Source organism: Cricetulus griseus, chromosome 3, assembly GCF_003668045.3.
Source record: "Cricetulus griseus strain 17A/GY chromosome 3, alternate assembly CriGri-PICRH-1.0, whole genome shotgun sequence".
NCBI classification, from domain to species: domain Eukaryota; kingdom Metazoa; phylum Chordata; class Mammalia; order Rodentia; family Cricetidae; genus Cricetulus; species Cricetulus griseus.
In genome coordinates, this window is record NC_048596.1 from 138573940 (window position 1) to 138593461 (window position 19522).

The 19522-nt window shown below is 38.2% G+C and overlaps 3 non-coding genes across 3 annotated transcripts; all 3 read left to right on the forward strand.

Moving 5' to 3' along the window:
* The first annotated feature begins 257 nt into the window (after positions 1-257).
* LOC113831469 lies at positions 258-323 on the forward strand. Its single transcript, XR_003488680.1, has one exon. It is a non-coding gene; the product is annotated as a small nucleolar RNA SNORD109A (small nucleolar RNA).
* A 2101-nt stretch (positions 324-2424) lies between these two features.
* On the forward strand, positions 2425-2490 carry LOC113831468. Its single transcript, XR_003488679.1, has one exon. It is a non-coding gene; the product is annotated as a small nucleolar RNA SNORD109A (small nucleolar RNA).
* A 14080-nt stretch (positions 2491-16570) lies between these two features.
* LOC113831466 lies at positions 16571-16636 on the forward strand. Its single transcript, XR_003488677.1, has one exon. It is a non-coding gene; the product is annotated as a small nucleolar RNA SNORD109A (small nucleolar RNA).
* The last annotated feature ends 2886 nt before the right edge of the window (positions 16637-19522 follow it).

Below are 19522 nucleotides of genomic sequence, written 5' to 3' on the forward strand. Positions count from 1 at the left end.
ATTTTTATTTTATATAAATAAAGAATATTTTATAACAACTCAGTCATCTCTGATGACTATTTCAAATTTTCTATATTTCTACTGCCAGACTTATCTATAATTTGCCTTGAGCAACCTGTGACAACCAGTTACAATGTACAGTTACAATAAACAGAGTCTACTGGACAATTGCTTTTTCTTTCACATCACAGAAGACATGTTTGCCCAGACTTTTCCTGGCTATGGAGATGCTCATCTGCTGGTAGAGAGCTTGTCTGGGATAGATGATGAGTACAAGTGTCTGAGGATGCTAAGCAATTCATACAATTATCAATCTGAGGTTCAAATCCCCACTTATAAGACAAGTGAGGTTTTCAGAGCCAGAGTAAACTATTTTGGCTTAGATGATGACATGCAGGAGTGCAGGCCTAATTTAGGATCCTAGATTTTGAGGAAATAGCTAACTTTAAAGTATCCAAATGTGACCCAAGAATTACTTCATTTCTTTTACCCCGAATAGTGTTGTAGTTATTTGACTAGAAGAGACATAAACTCAGAGTCTGAGATCAATATAATATATTATACATATTATAAAGTCTATCTTTTGAAAGGTGTTTCTTTCTTCCTTCAGCAAACATAATTTTAACTTTTCCCCTATATTCAAGTCTCTGGAATTCTAGGACACATATTGTTAGATAATTGACATAAACTAGTGACATTGAAACCAGGTATTTATGAAGCCCTGCTTCTGGCTGATGACAAAACAACAAATTGGTTATTAATATGCAGTTACAAATTAAGTATCCAGCTATAAAAGAAGGTTTACTCTTCAGCTATGGAGTTCAGAAATTAACATTAAGGTCTTACCCTGTTTCATTCAATTTTATCATCTCAACACTAATTTCTATTTCTTCCTTGCTACAACCCATGTCAAACTGCTTAGAACTAGACAGAGGGTAGACCTCTTGGATTAAGCACATGGGCTTTGGGTGCTATTGGAATTTCTTAGTTATTATTTTCAGATTGAATCTGCTATATATTAGCTATTTTGTAATCAGTATACCATGCTACTGCTTTCTCATCATTTCCATGGAATATTTTGAGATCTTCTAACCTAAAACAGAAGTATTGCAATTAATATTTCTTGTTACACTATTCACAGTACCAAAGATCTGGCACCAGACTAGATGTCTATCCACAGGCAACTGTTGGAACAAAATATTTTATATGTAAGTCTTTGTTAATAATTAAGCCATAAATTTTGAAATAATGAAATATCAACAAAATTTATTCAAAGCTGATGATACTCGGGGAAGCAATATAGTACTTAAAAACAAAAAGATATGTGCCATTTCTTATTAGCACATATGAGCTTCCTCCTGATATGTAATTGTATTAATATAGAGCCTGGTGGTTGAGATTCTGAAAGTAGTATAGGAACCATGAGAGAGAAAGTAGATGAGCAGTATGATAGAATAATATATGTTTTCCAAAATAAGAAGAGTAATGACTACTGCATGCTGAAATGTGAAATTTCCACTCATCTGAATCAGAAGAGATCCTCTGTATTTTGAATACTTTGAAATTAGCAAGCCATTTTACAGTTTTCCTGTAATTATTTCCTGATAATTAAAAATTTGTTTCCTATAACCGACTTAAGAAATCCATCATACATATGCCAATCTACACAATATCAAGGCCATGGTACAAGCTATATATTCATCCTTAAACAAATTAAGAAAATTGCACTTATGAAGCCATACTCCTCTAAATATATAATTTCAGAAGAACAAATTAATATGGAATATACAGAAGCAGGTAATCCTGACTCAAAAGTAAAAACAACAAATCTGGTCTCTATCCATTTATTTAAGTGTGTTGATATAGGGTTGCCTATGGTTTTTGTCCTAAAAGCAAAACAGGAGCCATGAGGAAAAATACAAGCAGAGAATACATGTTTCAGAAAGTAAAGCATGTATTAATGATTGCAAGAAGAAACAGCAAAGGAAAACTGGGCTTGGAGATGAGGGAGAGGAAGAGGAAGTGGAAGATTCACCCACACATGGTATTATTGAATGTGATCTCATTATGCCCTAACATAGGATGCTGACTAAAATATCTTTTATAAAGCACCCAAAACATTTGACAATAGTTTCACTTCACATTATGGAAAACAGATTTTAGGACAGGCAATCATTTCTGAGGAAGTTTTCATATTTTTGATTAATAGTAATGCTCTCCTAGTACAGTATTTTGACATCTTATTCTGATTTGTACTAACAAACAAATGACAGCTTATTCACTCTGACTGACTTAGTGCCTCTGTTCAGAAACAGAGAAACATGCCTTCTGCAAAATCATCTTCTTTTTCAAAGTGAAGCAGACAGGCTTTCCAAGATTTTGCCTGGCTATGAAAATATTCATGTGTTGAGAGAAGTCTTGGTTGGATTGATATTGACAAAAACTGTCTGAGGATGGTGAATGACTCATACAAATAGCACTGTGAGGTCCAGATATAGGATATTCTGGTAAGATCAATGAAGTTTTCAGTGACTGGCTCTCACTCTTCAGTTTTCACCAATGACATGTAACAGTGTAGGCTAGCTGTAGTATCCTAGTTGTTGAGAAATGGGCATCTTTACTATGTCCCAGATTTGCCCTAATACTTGCTTTGTTTCTTTCACTCTAAGAATCACTGTAATTAATAGTACAGTATAGTTTGATAAGCAGATAACAGAAATAAAAAATGTTGAAATTATGGAATCAAAAGAGGTGTAATCAGTGGACAAGTGCACTTACATGCCCACTAGCACAGTCAACAGAATATGGCTTTGCATTAACTAAATTGCAAGGAACAGGTAGCAGGGCACACTGCCTTTGTAGTGAGTATTTTCAAGGATTGTGAATTCCCTTTTTTCTTTTTCTATAATTTTCATCAATGTTTGGCTAGTGAGTGTGGTGTCAGGTGCCTTTCTTCTATTTTAATTGACAGTGGATTTTTTGAGATTCTGGGAAGCAAGAGTGTCAGTGTATGCTAATGGAATTGGATTGTCCATGGTAACTAACCAGAAATCATTTCATAATCTCCTGAAATAATCAAAACTTTGCTAGCATCATAATTTCTTCTTCATATATTTTCAGTTATGATCATTGTCATTAAAGCTATGCCAATATTGAACCTTTATGTGTGAAGAAGAATGTCCTTCATGTTCATTGAATTATGTGTTATTCACTGTTTTCAATCAACTTTCTCTGGTCAAAACCAGAAACCACAACCTACTTCAAACCGTCTCCTGAATCTGATCCACAACTTAAGAAAATTAACTGCTGAATAAAATTGAGTAAGCAGATGCATAAGGACCATATCTAACAAAGCAAACACAAATGATTCTCAACTAAGGAAATTACAGGATAATGTATATTTACTTCAGAATATTCCCAGATCATCAAGATTCAATTGAAATCAACATGTCATATTTTTTCCAAATGAGTGAAGAAGGCTTTAAGATTCTTGTTATGAAACATAGAATGAATGTAAATGCAAAGCAAAGATGATGCAAGAGAAAAAGAAAAAATATACTTTGTCACAGATGAGTATTGGTATACAACATTATCAGTAAGAAATTGTCAAGAAATCCAAGAAATTAAAGAGAACAACTGGCTTATAGCTCATTTTGTAACAAAATACTACACTCCAAAAAAGCCCATTTGTGTACTAGGGGTAAATACTGGTTCCACTGCCAGCAGCCCCATAGACTTCCCAAGTTCCCCAACAGACAGACACGTTCAGGGGCCTAGTACAGTCTTATGAAGGTTCCAAAGCTGTAAGTCTGGAGTCTCTGAGATCCCACTTACTCAGGTCAGCTGTTTCTGTTTTCGTCAACATGGTCTTGACCCTTTTGATTATCACTCCTCCCTGCCTATATTTTGACTCCAAGAATTTGGCTTAGTGCTTAGCTGTGAAACTCCGCTTCTTCTTCCATCAGCTACTGTATGAAGACTCTATATTTGCATTTAAGTTAGTCATCAATCTGATTATAGGGGAAGGGCATTCAAGGTACCCTCTCAACTATTGCTTAGATTCTTAGTTGGAATCATCCTTATGGACTCCTGGGCATCTCCCTGGTTCCAGGTTTCTCATTAACCCTATAAGGTATCTCATTCTTTGCTCTCCTTCTCTACCCTTACCCCAACTTCACCTTCCTGATCCCTTGTGTTCTCCTCCACCCTCCCATTCTCCCCTCCCCCATGCTCACAATTATTCAGGAGAACTCTCTTAGGGTCCTCTTTGATTCTTAGCTTCTCTGGGGTTGTGAATTATAAGATGGTCATCCTTTGCTCTATGTCTAATATCCACTTATGAGTGAGTATATAACATATTTGTCTTTCTGTGTCTGGGCTACGTCATGGAGGATGGTTTCTTCTAATTCCATCTACTTTTGTATGAATTTCAAGACTTCATTGTTTTTTATTTTTTACCAATGAGTAGTACTCCATTTTGTATATGTACCACATCTTTCTTATCCATTCTTTGGCTGAGATTGCTTCCAGGTTCTGGCTATTACAAATAATGCTGCTATGAACATAGTTGAACAGATGTTTTTGTTGTATGAGTGTGCCTTCTTTGGGTATATGCTCATTGTGGTAGATTGGTTCCCCCTTTCCTGAGAAACTGCCATACTGATATCCAAAATGTCTGTACAAGTTTGCATTCCCACCAGCAATGGAAGAGTGTTCCCATTATGCCATACCCTCTCCAGCATAAGCTTTCATTAGTGTTTTTTTTATTTTAGACAATTTGACAGGTGTAAGATTGTATCTCTGAATTTCTTTGATTTGCATTTCCCTGATGGCTAAGGATGTTGAGCAATTCCTTAACTACCTTTCAGCCATTTCAGATTCCTCTGTTGAGAATTCTCTATTTGGATCCATACCTCATTTTTAAATTATATTGTTTGCCTTTTGATATTTAATTTCTTGAGTTCTTTGGATATTTTGGAGATGAGCCCTCTGTCAGGTGTGGTGTTGGTGAAGATATTTTCCCATTCTGTAGCCCGCCATTTTGTTTTGTTGACTATGCCCTTTGCCTTGTAAAAACCTCTCAGTTTCAGGAGGTTGTATTTATTAATTATTGATCTCAGTGTCTGTGATACTGGTGTTATTATTTTCAGGAAGTGGTCTCCTGTGCCAATGTATTCAAGAGTACTTCCCTCTTACTTTTCTATTACGTTCAGATTTATGTTGAGGTCTTTGATCCATTTGGACTTACATTTTGTGCAGGGAGATAAATATGGATCTATCTGCAACCTTCTACATTAACAAATGGTGTTTCAGCACCATTTTTAAAGATGCTTTGTTTTTTCCATTGTATAATTTTATCTTTTTGTCAAAAATTAGGTGTTCAAAGATGTGTATCTGAATATCAGGATCATTGATTCAATTCCATTTGTCCACCTGTCCATTTCTGTGCCCAAACCAAGCTGTTTTCATTACTATAACTCTATTGAAGAGCTTGAAATCAGGGATGGTAATGCCTCCAGAAGTTCCTTTATTGTACAGGATTTTTTGGCTATCCTGGGATTTTGTTTTTCTACTATAAAGTTGAGTATTGTTCTTTCAATTTCTGTGAAGAATTGTGCTGGGATTTTGATGGAGGATGTATTCTATCTGTATCTGTAGATTGTTTTGGTAAGATTGCCATTTTTTCTATGTTAATCCTACCTATTCAATATTATGGGAGATCTTTCCATTTTTTGATATCTTCTTTTATTTCTTTCTTTAAAGATTTAAAGATCTTGTCATACAGATCTTCCTCATGTTTGGTTAGAGTTACACAAAATATTTCATTTTGTTTGTGGCTATTTTTAAGGGTCATGTTTCTCTGATTTCAATTTTTTTAAATAGGTTTTTTTTATTATTGTTAGAAACAAGCTTCAATCAGTGGTTTCTCTGATTTCTTTCTCCATCCATTTATTATTTACATAAAGGAAGGCTACTGGTATATGTTTTTGGTTTTTTCGAGGCAGGGTTTCTCTGTGTAGCTTTGGAGCCTATTCTGGCACTTGCTCTGGAGACCATGCTGACCTCGAACTCACAGAGATCTGCCTGCCTCTGCCTCCCAAGTTCTGGGATTAAAGGCGTGTGCCACCAATGTCTGGCTGGCTGCTGATATTTTTTATTATTTTATTAGTTCTAGTTAGGGAACAAGCTTATTTCAAGTCCCTTCTCCTTCTCCCTCCCCCAGGCCCCAGGCAGGGTAGGGCCCTCAACAGGGCTCTGCAAAGTCCACCAAGTCTTCCTATGCTGGTCCTGGGCCCTTCCCCATGTGTCCAGGGCCAGAGTGTAACCCTTCATGTGGGATGGGCTCTCAAAGTCCCTTCTTGCACCAGGGAAAAATACTAATCCACCACCAGTGGCTCCCTGGAGTGCAGAGGCCTCCTTATTGACATCCATGTTCAGGGGTCTGGATCAGTCTTGTACTGGCCTCACTGACAGCATCTGAGGTCGATGTGCTCTCCCTTGTTCAGGTCAACTGTTCCTGTGGGTTTCTCCAACCTGGTACAGCCCCCTTTGTTCTTCATTCCTCCCTCTCTTCAACTAAATTCCCGATTTTGGCTCAGTGTATATCTGTGGATGTCTGTCTCTGCTTCCTTCAGCCACTGGGTGAGGGCTCTAGGATGGCATAACGAGAAGTCATCAATCTCATTTTAGGGGAAGGGCTTTTGGGTTATCCTCTCCATCATTGCCTGGATTGTCAGATCGTGTCATCCTTGTAGGTCTCTGGAGATCTCCCTTGTTCCAGATCTCTTCTCGGACCTATAGTGGTTCCCTCTGATATGGTATCTCTCATCCTGCTCTCTTTCCTCTATTCTTCCCCCAACTCAATGTTTCTGCCCCTCCATTTCCTCTCCTCTTCTCCTCTTCTCTCACTCTTATTGTAGCAGCTCCTCCCCCCCCACTCTCATGCCCCCAATTAGTTCGGGAGTTCATGCCACTTCATTCCTGGGGACCATTTATCCCTTAGAGTCCTTCATGTTTCCTAGTTTCTTTGGTGAAGAGCATTATAGACTGGTAATCCTTTGCTCTATATCTAAAATTCATATATCAGTGAGTACACACCATGTTTGTCTTTTTGTGGCTGGGTTACCTCACTCAGGATGGTTTCCTCTAGTTCCATCCATTTGCCTGTGAATTTCAAGATTCCATTGCTTTTTTCTGCTGAGTAGTACTCCATTGTATAGATGTACCACATTTTCTCAATCCATTCTTCAGTTGAGGGGCATCTAGGTTGCTTCCAGGTTCTGGCTATTACAAACAATGCTGCTATGAACATGGTTGAACATATGTCCTTGTTGTATGTACATGCCCTATTTGGGTATATACCCAAGAGAGGAATGGCTGGATCTTGAGGTAGACTGATTCCCATTTTTCTGAGCAACCGCCATACTGATTTCCAGAATGGTCTTACAAGTTCGCACTCCCACCAGCAACGGAGGAGTTTTCTTTTTTCTCCACATCCTTTCCAGCATAGATTGTCATTGGTATTTTTTATTTTAGCCATTCTGACAGGCATGAGGTGGTATCTCAGAGTTGTTTTGAGTTGAATTTCTCTGATGGCCAATGATTTTGAGCACTTTCTTAAGTGTCTTTCAGCCATTTCAGATTCCTCTGTTGAGAATTCCCTATTTAGTTCTGCACCCCACTTTTTAATTTCATTGTTTGGTGTTTTGGTGGCTAGCTTCTTGAGCTCCTTATATATTTTGGAAATCAGTCCTCTGTCAGATGTGGGATCGGTGAAGATCTTTTCCCATTCTGTGGGTGGTCGTTTTGTCCTACTGACTGTTTCCTTTGCCTTGCAGAAGCTTCTCAGTTTCAGAGGTCCCATTTATTAATTGCAGACCTCAGTGTCTGTGCTACTGGCATAATGTTCAGGAAGTGGTCTCCTGTGCCAATTTGTTCAAGGGTAATTCCCACTTTCTCTTCTAGAAGATTCAGTGTGGCTGGATTTATGCTGAGATCTTTGATCCATTTGTACTTAAGTTTTGTGCATGGTGACAGGTATGGATCTATCTGAAAATTTCTGCATGTCGGAATCCAATTGTACCAGCACCATTTGTTGAAGATGCTATCTTTTTTTCCATTGTATAGATTTAGCACCTTTGTCAAAAATAAGGTATCCATAGGTGCGTGGGTCAATATCAGGGTTTTCAATTTGATTCCATTGGTCTATCAGTCTATTTTTGTGCCTATACCAAGCTGTTTTCAGAACTATGGCTCTATAGTAGAACTTGAAGTCAGGGATGGTGATGCCTCCAGAAGATCCTTTATTGTAAAGAGTTGTTTTAGGCTTTTTATTTTTCCATATAAAGTTGAGTATTGTTCTTTCAATGTCTGTGAAAAACTGTGTTGGGGTTTTGATGGGGATTGCATTGAATCTGTAGATTGCTTTTGGCAGGATTGCCATTTTTACTATGTTAATTCTACCTATCCAAGAGCATGGGAGATCTTTCCATTTTCTGGTATCTTCTTTAATTTCTTTCTTTAAAAAAGTCTCAAAGTTCTTATTGTACAGATCTTTCACTTTTTTGGTTAGTGTTACCAAAAAGTTTGGTTAGATATTTTATGTTGCTTGTGGATATTGTGAAAGGTGATGTTTCCCTGATTTCTTTCTCATTGGATTTATCATCTGTATATAGTAGGGCTACTGATTTTTTTATTTAATTTTGTATCCTGCTACCTTGCTGAAGGTGTTTATCAGCCGTAGGAGTTCCCCGGTAGTTTTTCGGGTCACTAATGTAAACTATCATGTCGTCTGCAAATAGTAAAAGTTTTACTTCATCCTTTCCAATTTATATCCCTTTGATCCCTTTTCTTGTCTTATTGCTATAGCCAGAACTTCAAGTACAATATTGAAGAGACATGGAGAGAGTGGACAGCCTTGTCTTGTTCCTGATTTTAGAGGAAACGCTTTGAGTTTCTCTCCATTTACTTTGATGTCGGCTATTGGTTTGGTGTATATTGCGTTTATCATGTTTACATATGTTCCTATTATTCCTGTTCTCTCCAAGATCTTTATCATGAAGGGATGTTGGATTTTGTCAAAGGCTTTTTCAGCATCTAGTGAAATGATCATGTGGTTTTTCTTTTTCAGTTTGTTTATATAGTGGATTACATTGATGGATTTTCGTATGTTGAACCATCCTTGCATCCCTGGGATGAAGCCTACTTGATCATGGTGGATGATCTTTCTGATATGTTCTTGGATTCAGTTGACCAATATTTTATTGAGTATTTGAGCATCGATGTTCATGAGGGATATCGGTCTGTAGTTCTCTTTCTTAGTCATATCTTTGTGTGGCTTGGGTATCAAAGTGATTGTAGCCTTGTAGAAAGAGTTTGGCAATATCCCATCTGCTTCTATTGTGCGGAACAGTTTGAGGAGTACTGGAATTAGCTCTTGTTTGAATTTCTGGTAGAATTCTGCAGTGAAGCCATCTGGCCCTGGGCTTTTTTTGGTTGGGAGGCTTTTGATGACTGCTTCTATCTTCATTAGGGGTTATAGGTCGATTTAAACTGTTTATCTGATCTTGATTTAATTTTGGTAAGTGATATTTATCCAGAAAGCTGTCCATTTCCTTTAGATTTTCCAATTTTGTGGAATACAGGTTTTCAAAGTATGACCTAAAGATTCTCTGGATTTCCTCAGTGTCCATTGTTATATCCCCCTTTTCATTTCTGATTTTGTTAATTAGCATGCTCTCTCTCTGCCTTTTGGTTAGTTTGGCTAGAGGTTTGTCTATCTTATTGATCTTCTCAAAGAACCAACTCTTTGTTTCATTGATTCTTTGTACTGTTTTCCTAGTTTCTACTTTGTTGATTTTGGCTCTCAGTGTCTACTGAGAGTTCCTGGTGTCTACTCCTCCTTGGTGTGTTTGCTTCTTTTTGCTCTAAAGCTTTCAGTTGTTCTGTCAATTCTCTAATGTGACTTTCCTCCAGTTTCTTCATGTGAGCACTTAGTGCTATGAACTTCCCTCTTAGCACTGCTTTCAGGGTGTCCCATAAGTTCGGGTATGTTGTGTCTACATTCTCATTAAATTCTAGGAAGTCTTTAATTTCTTTTTTTATTTCTTCCTCAACCCAGGAATGGTGCAATTTGGTGTTATTCATTTTCCACGCAAATGTAGGTTTTCTGCAATTCGTATTGCTGTTGAATTCTAGCTTTAATGCATGGTGGTGTGATAAGATACAGGGGGTTAGTTCAATACTTTTGTAACTGTGGAGATTTGCTTTGCTGCCAACTATGTGTCAATTTTTGAGAAGGTTTCATGTGGCACTGAGAAGAAGGTATATTCTTTTGTGTTTGGATGGAATGTTCTATAGATATCTGTTAAACCCAGTTGTGTCATAACTTCTGTCAGATCCTTTGTTTCTTTGTTAAGTTTCTGTCTAGTGTTCTGTCCAATGGTGTAAGGGGGGTGTTGAAGTCTCCTACTATAAGTGTGTGTGTTTTTTTGTGTGGTTTGAGCTTTAGTAATGTTTCTTTTACAAATGTGGGTGCTTTCGTATTAGGGGCATAGATGTTCAGGATTGAGACTTCATCTTGATGGACTTTTCCTGTGATGAGTATGAAATGCCCTTCTTCATCTCTTTTGATTGCTTTCAGTTTAAAGTCTAATTTGTTAGATATTAGGATTGCTACCCCAGCTTGTTTCTTGAGCCCATTTGATTGGAAAATTTTTTCCCATCCTTTTACTCTGAGGTATCGCCTGTCTTTGAAGTTGAGGTGTGTTTCTTGTAAACAGCAGAAGGATGGATTCTGTCTTCATATCCATTCTGTTAGCCTATATCTTTTTATGGGTAAGTTAAGACCATTGACATTTAGGGATATTAATGTCCATTGTTCATTGGTTCTTCTTTGTTTTGGATTTAGTGTTGGTGCTATCATTGTGTGTGGATTTTGCCCTCCTGCTTCTTTTTGTGTTTGGTAAAATTAGATTATCTATTGCCTGTGTTTTTGTGAGTGTATTTATGTTCGTTGGGTTGGAGTTTTCCTTCCAGAGCCTTCTGTATTGCTGGATTTGTGGATATGTATTGTTTAAATCAGTTTTTGTCGTGGAATATCTTGTTTTCTCCATCTATAGTGATTGAAAGTTTTGCTGGGTACAGTAGTCTGGGTTGACATCCATGCTCCCTTAGTGCTTGTAGGGTATCTATCCAAGACCTTCTGGCTTTCAGAGTTTCCATTGAGAAGTCGGGTGTGATTCTGATTGGTTTGCCTTTATATGTTACTTGGCCTTTTTCCTTTGCTGCTCTTAATATTTTCTCTTTATTCTGTAGATTTGGTGTTTTGATTATTATGTGTCGGGGGGACTTCTTTTTGTGGTCCAGTCTGTTTGGTGTCATGTAAGCTTCTTGTACTTTCATAGGCATATCATTCTGTAGGTTGGGGAAGTTTTCTTCTATAATTTTGTTGAATATGTTTTCTGTACCTTTGAGCAGTGTTTCTTCACCTTCTTCTACACCTTTTTATGGTGGCCTTTTTACGGTGTCCCATATTTCCTGGATATTTTGTGTTAGGGATTTGTTGGACTTGAGGTTTTCTTTGGTTGATGAATGTATATCCTCTAGCGAGTCTTCAGTAGCTGAGATTCTCTCTTCCATCTCTTGAATTCTATTGGATATACTTACATCTTTAGTTCCTGATCATTTATCCAGCCTTTCCATTTCCAGCATGGTCTCATTCTGTGTTTTCTTTATTGTGTCTATTTTAGCTTTCATGTTTTGAACTGTTTCAAGAGCTTCCTTCACTTGTTTGGATGCTTTTTCTTGGCTTTCTTTAGATTCTTTAAGAGATTTATTTATTTATTGGACTTTTTGGTTTGTCTTTTCCTCCAATTCGTTTAATTTTTTTGCTTGCTTTTTCTTCTATTTCTTTAAGGGATTTTCTTGTTTCCTCTTTAAAGGTCTCTATCATCTTGCTGAGATAATTTTTGAGGTCCATCTCATCTTCATGCTCTGTTGGAATTTTCAGATCTTGCTGGAGTGGAGTCCCTAGATTCTGGTGGTGTCATATTGGTCTTTCTGTTGTTGAGTGAAATCTTATTCTGTCTTCTCCCCATATCTTCTTTTAGTGGGTGCAGGTGGGGTCTCTCTGTCTTCTCTTGTGACCCAGTGGTGTGTGGGGGCCAGGAATTCAATGTCCACAACTCTGGGTGGTCTTGACGCTCCTGGTAGTCTCATCACTAGTTCCTAGTTCCTCGGTCAGTCGGCGGAATGGAAGAGTGAGGTGCTAGCAGATTTTGGGCGCAGGGAGCTCCTACCTGCCTGGGCGTGTCTAACCCAAGCCCGCAGGCACAGGCAGGGGTGGGGGAGTGGGGGGGTCAGGGTGTATGGTATTTTGGGCTGGAGTCGGGAGCGGGCAGAGACTCATTCACCTAGTTCCTGGGTCGGTCGGCGGCAGAATGGAAGAGTGGGGTGCTAGCAGATTCGGGGCGCAGGGAGCTCCTGGCTGCTGATATTTTTAATTAATCTTATATCTTGCCACTTTACCAAAGGTATTTATCATCTGTAGGAGTCCCCAGGTAGATAAGTAACTTCTACTTATCATCTTCAAATATTGAAAATTTGACTTCTTCCTTTCCAATTTGTATCTCTTTGATATCCTTTTGTTGTCTTACTGCTCTAGCTAGAACATCAAGTATAATATTGGATAGATATGGATAGAGTGGACAGTCTTGTCTTGTTCCTGATTTTAGAGGAATTGCATTGAGTTTCTCTCCATTTAGTTTGATGTTGGTTGTTGGTTTACTGCATATTGCCTTTATTAATATATGTTTACATATGTTCCTTTTATCTCCAATCTCTCCAAGACCTTTATCATAAAGGTTGGATCTTGTCAAAGATTTTTTCAGCATTTAATGATATAATCATGTGGTTTTCTTTTCAGTTTGTTTATATAGTTAATAACATTGACAGATTTTCATATGTTGAACCACCCCTGCATCTCTGGAATGAAGACTACTTAATCATGGCAGATGATTTTTCTGATGTTCAGTTTGGCAGTATTCTGTTGAGTGTTTTTACATCAATGTTTATGATGGAGTTGCTTATAATTTTCTTTCTTAGTTGTATCTTTATTTGATTTCATACCAAGGGAATTGTAGGCTCCTAAAAGGAGTTTGGAAATGTTCCTTTTGTTTCTGTTGTGTGGTACAATTTATGGCATATGGGTATTAGTTATTTGAATTTCTGGTAGAATTCTGCACTGAAACCAGCTGTCCTGGGCTTTTTTGGCTTGAAGACTTTTGATTACTGCCTTTATTTCATTAGGAGTTATAGATGTATTTAAGTTGTTTATCTGTTCTTGGTTTAATTTTGGTATGTGATACCTATCCAGAAAATACTCCATTTCCTTAAAGTTTTCCAATTTTATGGAGTACAGTTTTTCAAAATATAACCTGATAATTCTCTAAATTTCCTCAGTATCTGCTGTGATGTCCCCCTTTCAATTGTGATTTTGTTAATTTGGATATTCTGTCTCTGCCTTTGTTTGCTTTGTATAAAAGTGTGCCTACTTTCTTGAAGAATGAACTCTTTGTTTTATTGATTCTTTGTATTGTTTTCCTTGTTTCTTCTTTATTGATTTCAGTCCTCAATTTGATTATTTGCTGCTCCTCCTGGGTAAGTTTGCTTATTTTTGCTTATTTTTGTTCTAGAGCTTTCAGGTATGCTGTTAAGTTACTAGTGTGGGTATTCTCTAGTTTCTTTATGTAGCTACTTAATGCTATGAACTTTTCCTCTTAGACCTGCTTTCAAAGGGTCCCATAAGTTTGGGTATGTTGTGCATTTATTTTAATTGAATTCTAGAAAGTCTTTCATTTCTTTCTTCACATTTTCCTTCACCCAGTTGCAATGATGTTAAGAGTTGTTCAGTTTCCATGAGTTTGTATGGTTTTTGTAGTTTGTATTGTTGAATTTGAGTTTTAACCCATGGAGATACCATAAGGCATAGGTGGTTATTCCAATTTTATTTCTTTCTGTTGAGGTTTTTGTTGTGACTGAGTATGTGATCAATTTTAGAGGAGTTTCCATGAGGTGCTGAAAATAAGGTGTATTCTTTTGTGTTTTGGTGAAATGTTTTAGATATCTGTTAAGCCCATTTGAGTCTTGACATTTTAGTTCTCTTATTTCTCTGTTAAGTTTCTGTCTAGCAGACCTATTCATTGGTTAGAGTGTGTTGATGAAGTTTCCCACTACTAATGTGTGGGTTTGATGTTTGATTTAATATTTAGAAATGTTTCTTTCACAAATGGATGTGCCCTCATATTTGAGGCATAAATGTCCAGAATTGAGGATTCATCTTGTTAGATATTTTTCCTGTGATTAATATGAAATGTCCTTCTCTGATCCTTTTGTTTAATTTTAGTTTGAAGTCTATTTTGTTAGATATTAGGATAGCTACCTCAGTGTGCTTCTTAGGTCCATTTGATTTGAAAATCTTTTCTTAACCCTTTGCTCTGGGATAACCCCTGTCTTTAAAGTTGAAGGGTGCTTTCTGTATGCATCCAAAGGCTGGAACATCTTTTCATATCCATTCTGTTAGCTTGTGTCTTTTTATAGGCAAATTGAGTTCATTGATATTAAGGGATATTAATGATCAATGATTACTAATTCTTGTCAGTTTTTTGGTTTTGTTTTGGTAATGGCAGTGCGCTTGTGTTTTCATTCTTTTGGTGTGGCTTCTGTGAGATTGTTTATTGCCTGTGTTTTCTTAGGTGCAGCTCGCTTTCTCAGGAATTTTTCTTCCAGTACTTTCTGTAGTGCTGTATTTGTGGATAGGTATTGTTTAAATCTGTTTTTGTCATGTAATATCCTGTTTTCTCCATCTATGCTGATTGACAACATTGCTGCATGTAGTAGTCAGAGATGTCATCCATGGTCTCTTGGCATCTGTAAAATGTCTGTCCAGGACCTTCAGGCTTCTAGTGTCTCCACTGATAATTCTGGTGTAATTCTAGTAGGTTTGCCTTCATATGGTACTTAGCCTTTTTCCTTTGTTGCTCTTAATATTCTTTCTTTATTCTCTGTATTTAGGGCTGTGGTTATTATATAGTTAGGGAACTCTTTTTGGTCTATTCTATTTGGTGGTCTGTAAGCTTCTTGTTGCTTCATCAGCATGTCCTTCTTTAGGTTGGGAAAGTTTCCTTTGATTTTGATGAATATATTTTCTGTGTCTTTGAGCCAGAATTCTTCTCCTTCTTCTATCTCTATTTTTTTTAGATTTGATCTTTTCATTGTATCCCTGATTTCCTGGATTTTTTGTGCTAAGAAATTTTTGGATTTAGCATTTCCTTTGACCAATGAATCAATTTCTTGTATTGTATCTTCAACACTTATGTTCTGATGTTCCTGTTTACTTCCATGATTTTCCATTTCTAGAATTTCCTCAGTTTGTGTTTCCTTTATCACCTCTATTTCAATTTTCAAGTCTTAACCTCTTTTCTTTACCAGTTTGATTGCTTTTTCTTTGCTTTCTAGAAGGGATCTATTCATTGCTTCCAAATTTTTGTTTGTCTTTTCTGTGATTTCCTCAAGGGAATTTTTCATTTCATCTTTCGGGGCCTCTTTAATCTTCATAAAATTATTTGAAGGTTGTTACATCTTACTTCATCTGCTTTGGGCTATTCAGGTCTTGCTGTTGTGAGATCTCTGGGTTCTGGTGGTACCATAATTAGTTCCCTTTATGTTGTTGATTGTATTCTTACACTGGTGTTTAAGCATCTGTTATTCCAACTGTTGTAGGCAGTGCTTGTGCCTATAAGGGCTGCTCTATTCCCAATTGGTATGGGTGGCACTTGAGCCTATAGAATCTGCTGATTTCACCAGAGAGGTTGTCCTCAGTAAGGCTGCTGGTGTAAGTTTCGTGGGTTGCAGAATAATTCTTGTGGGAAAAGAGTCCATTGAGTGGCTTCAGTGGCAGTATAGACTGTCCACAGGTCTCTCACCTGTTGGCAGGCTGCTGCAGACTGCACCAGAGCAGGGGAGTTCCCCCAGATTTTGGGGCAGAGCCCAGTTTCCTCGCTGGGGCTGAAGTGGGAAAGGTGGGACATGGGATGTCATCTGGGGTTTATGACCTAGAGACTCCTTCAGTTTTGCTGGAAGACTAGTCACTCACCTCTTATTCCAACCGTTGTAAGTGGTATTTATGCATATAGTGGTTGCTGATATTGCTGGAGATAGTTGGCCAAGAGGAGGATGATGTGGTAGGTGGGAGTGGGCAGTGGAAGTGGGTCTTGTGGGAACAGAGTAAAGTGGGTGGCAGCTGTGGTGGTATGGCCTGCCTGCAGAGCTCTCACCTGCTGGCCAGCTGCTGGTTCTGCCACAATAGAATATTTTGATATCACATTTATGTCATATTTGAATTAGAGTATAAAGACAACTTATGCATGCTGACTCAGATTCAATACTTCTGTTTTGAAACTAAGAAACATGTTTCTACACAATTACATTCTTCATTTTCAAGGCCAAGAAGACAAATTTTATGTCGTTTCTCCTGGCTGTGGAAATTCTCATGTATAGAGAAGACATATCTGGATCAATGATGATAACACTTGTCTGAGGATGCTGAGCGAATCATGCCAATGGGAATCTGAGGTCCAGATATGAGATCCTCTAGTAAAACCAGTTAGCGTTTTAGAGTCTGGGTTATTCTCCACAGTTTTCACAGATGACTTATAACTGTACAATCTGGATTTATGGATTTAGATTCTGAAAGTGTCTTGACAGTGTTCCAACTGTACCATAATACCTGCTTCATTCCTTTCAAACTGAAAAGCACTGTAATTAGTGATACACTAGAGATATGTATTTAAATGAGTAGGGAAGATAGATATCAAAGGGATGGAATCAAAAGAGGGCATGAACTGAGAAAATTGACTTCCTAGATCACTAGCATTCTCAACAGAATGTGTCTTCCCTTTAATAGGGAAAGCACAAGGAATAGGAAGTAGGGCACACTGCTGCTATAAATGAGTATATTACAGAATTGTAGTCTTTGTCTCTCCACTTTTACATTCTGTTGTGTTTCATCAACATTTGGCTCTCAAGTTAAGTGTGAGGAGGATTTATTCTATGTATGTGGACAGTGGAGTTGTCAAGATTCAGGGAATCATTGTTATCTGTGGATACTAATTGGCATCTTATTGTACATGATAGCATGTCAAAATGGCTTTACCAAAGATATCTGAACTGTTTTCCTTCCTGGATCTATCCATGTATGTCCCTTTTGAAGGAGGGATCATATGAAAAAGGGGGAATCAAGAGCATGAGGGGGCAAACTACAGAGGCAGCTGACCCAAGCTAGTTGGAGATCACAGATTATGGACTGACAGCTGGGGAGTCTGCATGGGACCAAAGTACAGCCTCTGAATGTGGGTGACAGTTATGTGGCTTGATCTTTTGGGGGGTACCTGCAAGTGGGACCAGGACCTATCCTGGGTATATGAACTGGATTTTTGTTGTCCATTCCCTATGATGGTATACTTTGCTCACCTTTGATATGGAGGGGAAGGGAAGTTTCGTCATGCCACAACTTGGTATCCCAGACTTTGTTGACTCTCCATGGAAAGTTTATCCCCTCCAAGGAGTGGGAAGGGGTTTTGTGGGGAGTGAAGAAGGGGAGGGAGGGGAAATAGAGTTGATGTGTAAATTTAAAAAATTAAAATTATACAGTAAAATGACTATAGTATCTAGTTCCATCCATTTGCCTATGAATTTCAAGATTCCATTGTTTTTTTTCTACTGAGTAGTACTCCATTGTGTAAATGTACCACAATTTCTCTATCCATTCTTCTGTTGAAGGGCATCTAGGTTGCTTCTAGGTTCTGGCTGTTACAAATAATGACACTACCGAGTTCCAGAGTTCAGTTAAGTGTTTAGCTATGGGCTTCTGCCTCTGCTTCCATCAGCCACTGGATGAAGTCTCTAGGATGGCATATAACGTAGTCATCTAGTCATCAGTCTCATTATAAGGGAAAGGCATTTAAAGTAGCCTCTCTACTATTGCTTAGATTGTCAGATGGTGTCATCCTTGTAGCACTCTGGACATTTCCCTAGTGCCAGATCTCTTCCTCGAACGTATAATGACTCTCTCTGTTATGGTATCTCTCATTCTGCTATCCTCTATTCTTCCCCCGACTCAAACTTCCTGCACCCCCATTTCCTCCTCCCCCATTCTCTCCCCCTCTTCTTCTCCCACCTTCCTCTTTCCTACCATCATGCACCCAATTAGCCCAGAAGATCCTGTCCCCTTCCCATTCTCCAGGGACCATGTCTTCTACTCTTGGAGTCCTCCTGGTTTCCTAGTTCCTTTGGTGATGTAGATTATATGTAGGCTGGTAATCTTTTGCTTTTTGTCTAAAATTCATATATGAATGAGTACATACCATGTTTGCCTTTTTGTGACTAGGTTGGCTCACTCAGGATGGTTTCCTTTAGTTCCATAAATTTGTCAGCAACTCTCAAGTTAAGTGTGAGGAGGAATCTCAAGATTCCATTGCTTTTTTCCACTGAGTAGTACACAATTGTGTAAATGTACCACATTTTCTCTATCCATTCTTCAGTTGAGGGGCATCTAGGTTGCTTCCAGGTTCTGGCTATTACAAATAATCCTGCTATGAATATAGTTGAACATATGTCCTAGTTGTATGAATGTGCATTCTTTGGGTATATGCACAGGAGTGGAATTGCTGTATCTTGAGGTACACTGATACCCATTTTCCTGAGACATGACCATGCTGATTTCCAAAGTGGTCTTACAAGTATGAACTCCCACCAGCAATAAAGGAGTGTTCCTCTTTCTCCACATCCTCTCCAGAAAAGACTGTCAATGGTGTTTTTTGATTTTAGCCATTCAGACTGGTGTAAGATGATATCTCAGAGTTGTTTTGAGTTGCATTTCCCTGATGGCTAAGAATTTTGAGTACTTTCTTAAGTGTCTTTCATCCATTTTAGATTCCTCTGTTGAGAATTCTCTGTTTACATTTGCGCCTCACTTTTTAATTTCATTAACTGGTGTTTTGGTGGCTAGCTTCTTGAGTTCATTGATTTTGATGTGGATTGCTTTGAAGAGGTCAAGACCAGGTGAAACCCACAAAATCAACTGACCTGAATAAGGGGGAGCACATGGACCCCAGACTGATATCTGGAAGGCCAGCATGGGACTGATCCAGACCCCTGAACATGGATGTCAATGAGGAGACCTAGGTACTCTATGGGGCCTCTGGTGGTAGATCAGTATTTATCCCTGGCTTAAGAAAGGACTTTGGAAGTCCATTCAATGTAGAGGGATGGTCTCTCAGCCTGGACACATGGGGGAGGGACCAGACCCTCCCAAGGATAATCTGACAGAATTTGGGGTTACTCCATAGATGTACTTAACTTCCCTGGGGAGCAGGATGGATGGGATTGGATACAGGTGAAGGGAGGGGGAGGAGGGGAGAGAGAGGGAGAAGGGATTAACATGTGAAGCAGGATTATTTCTAAT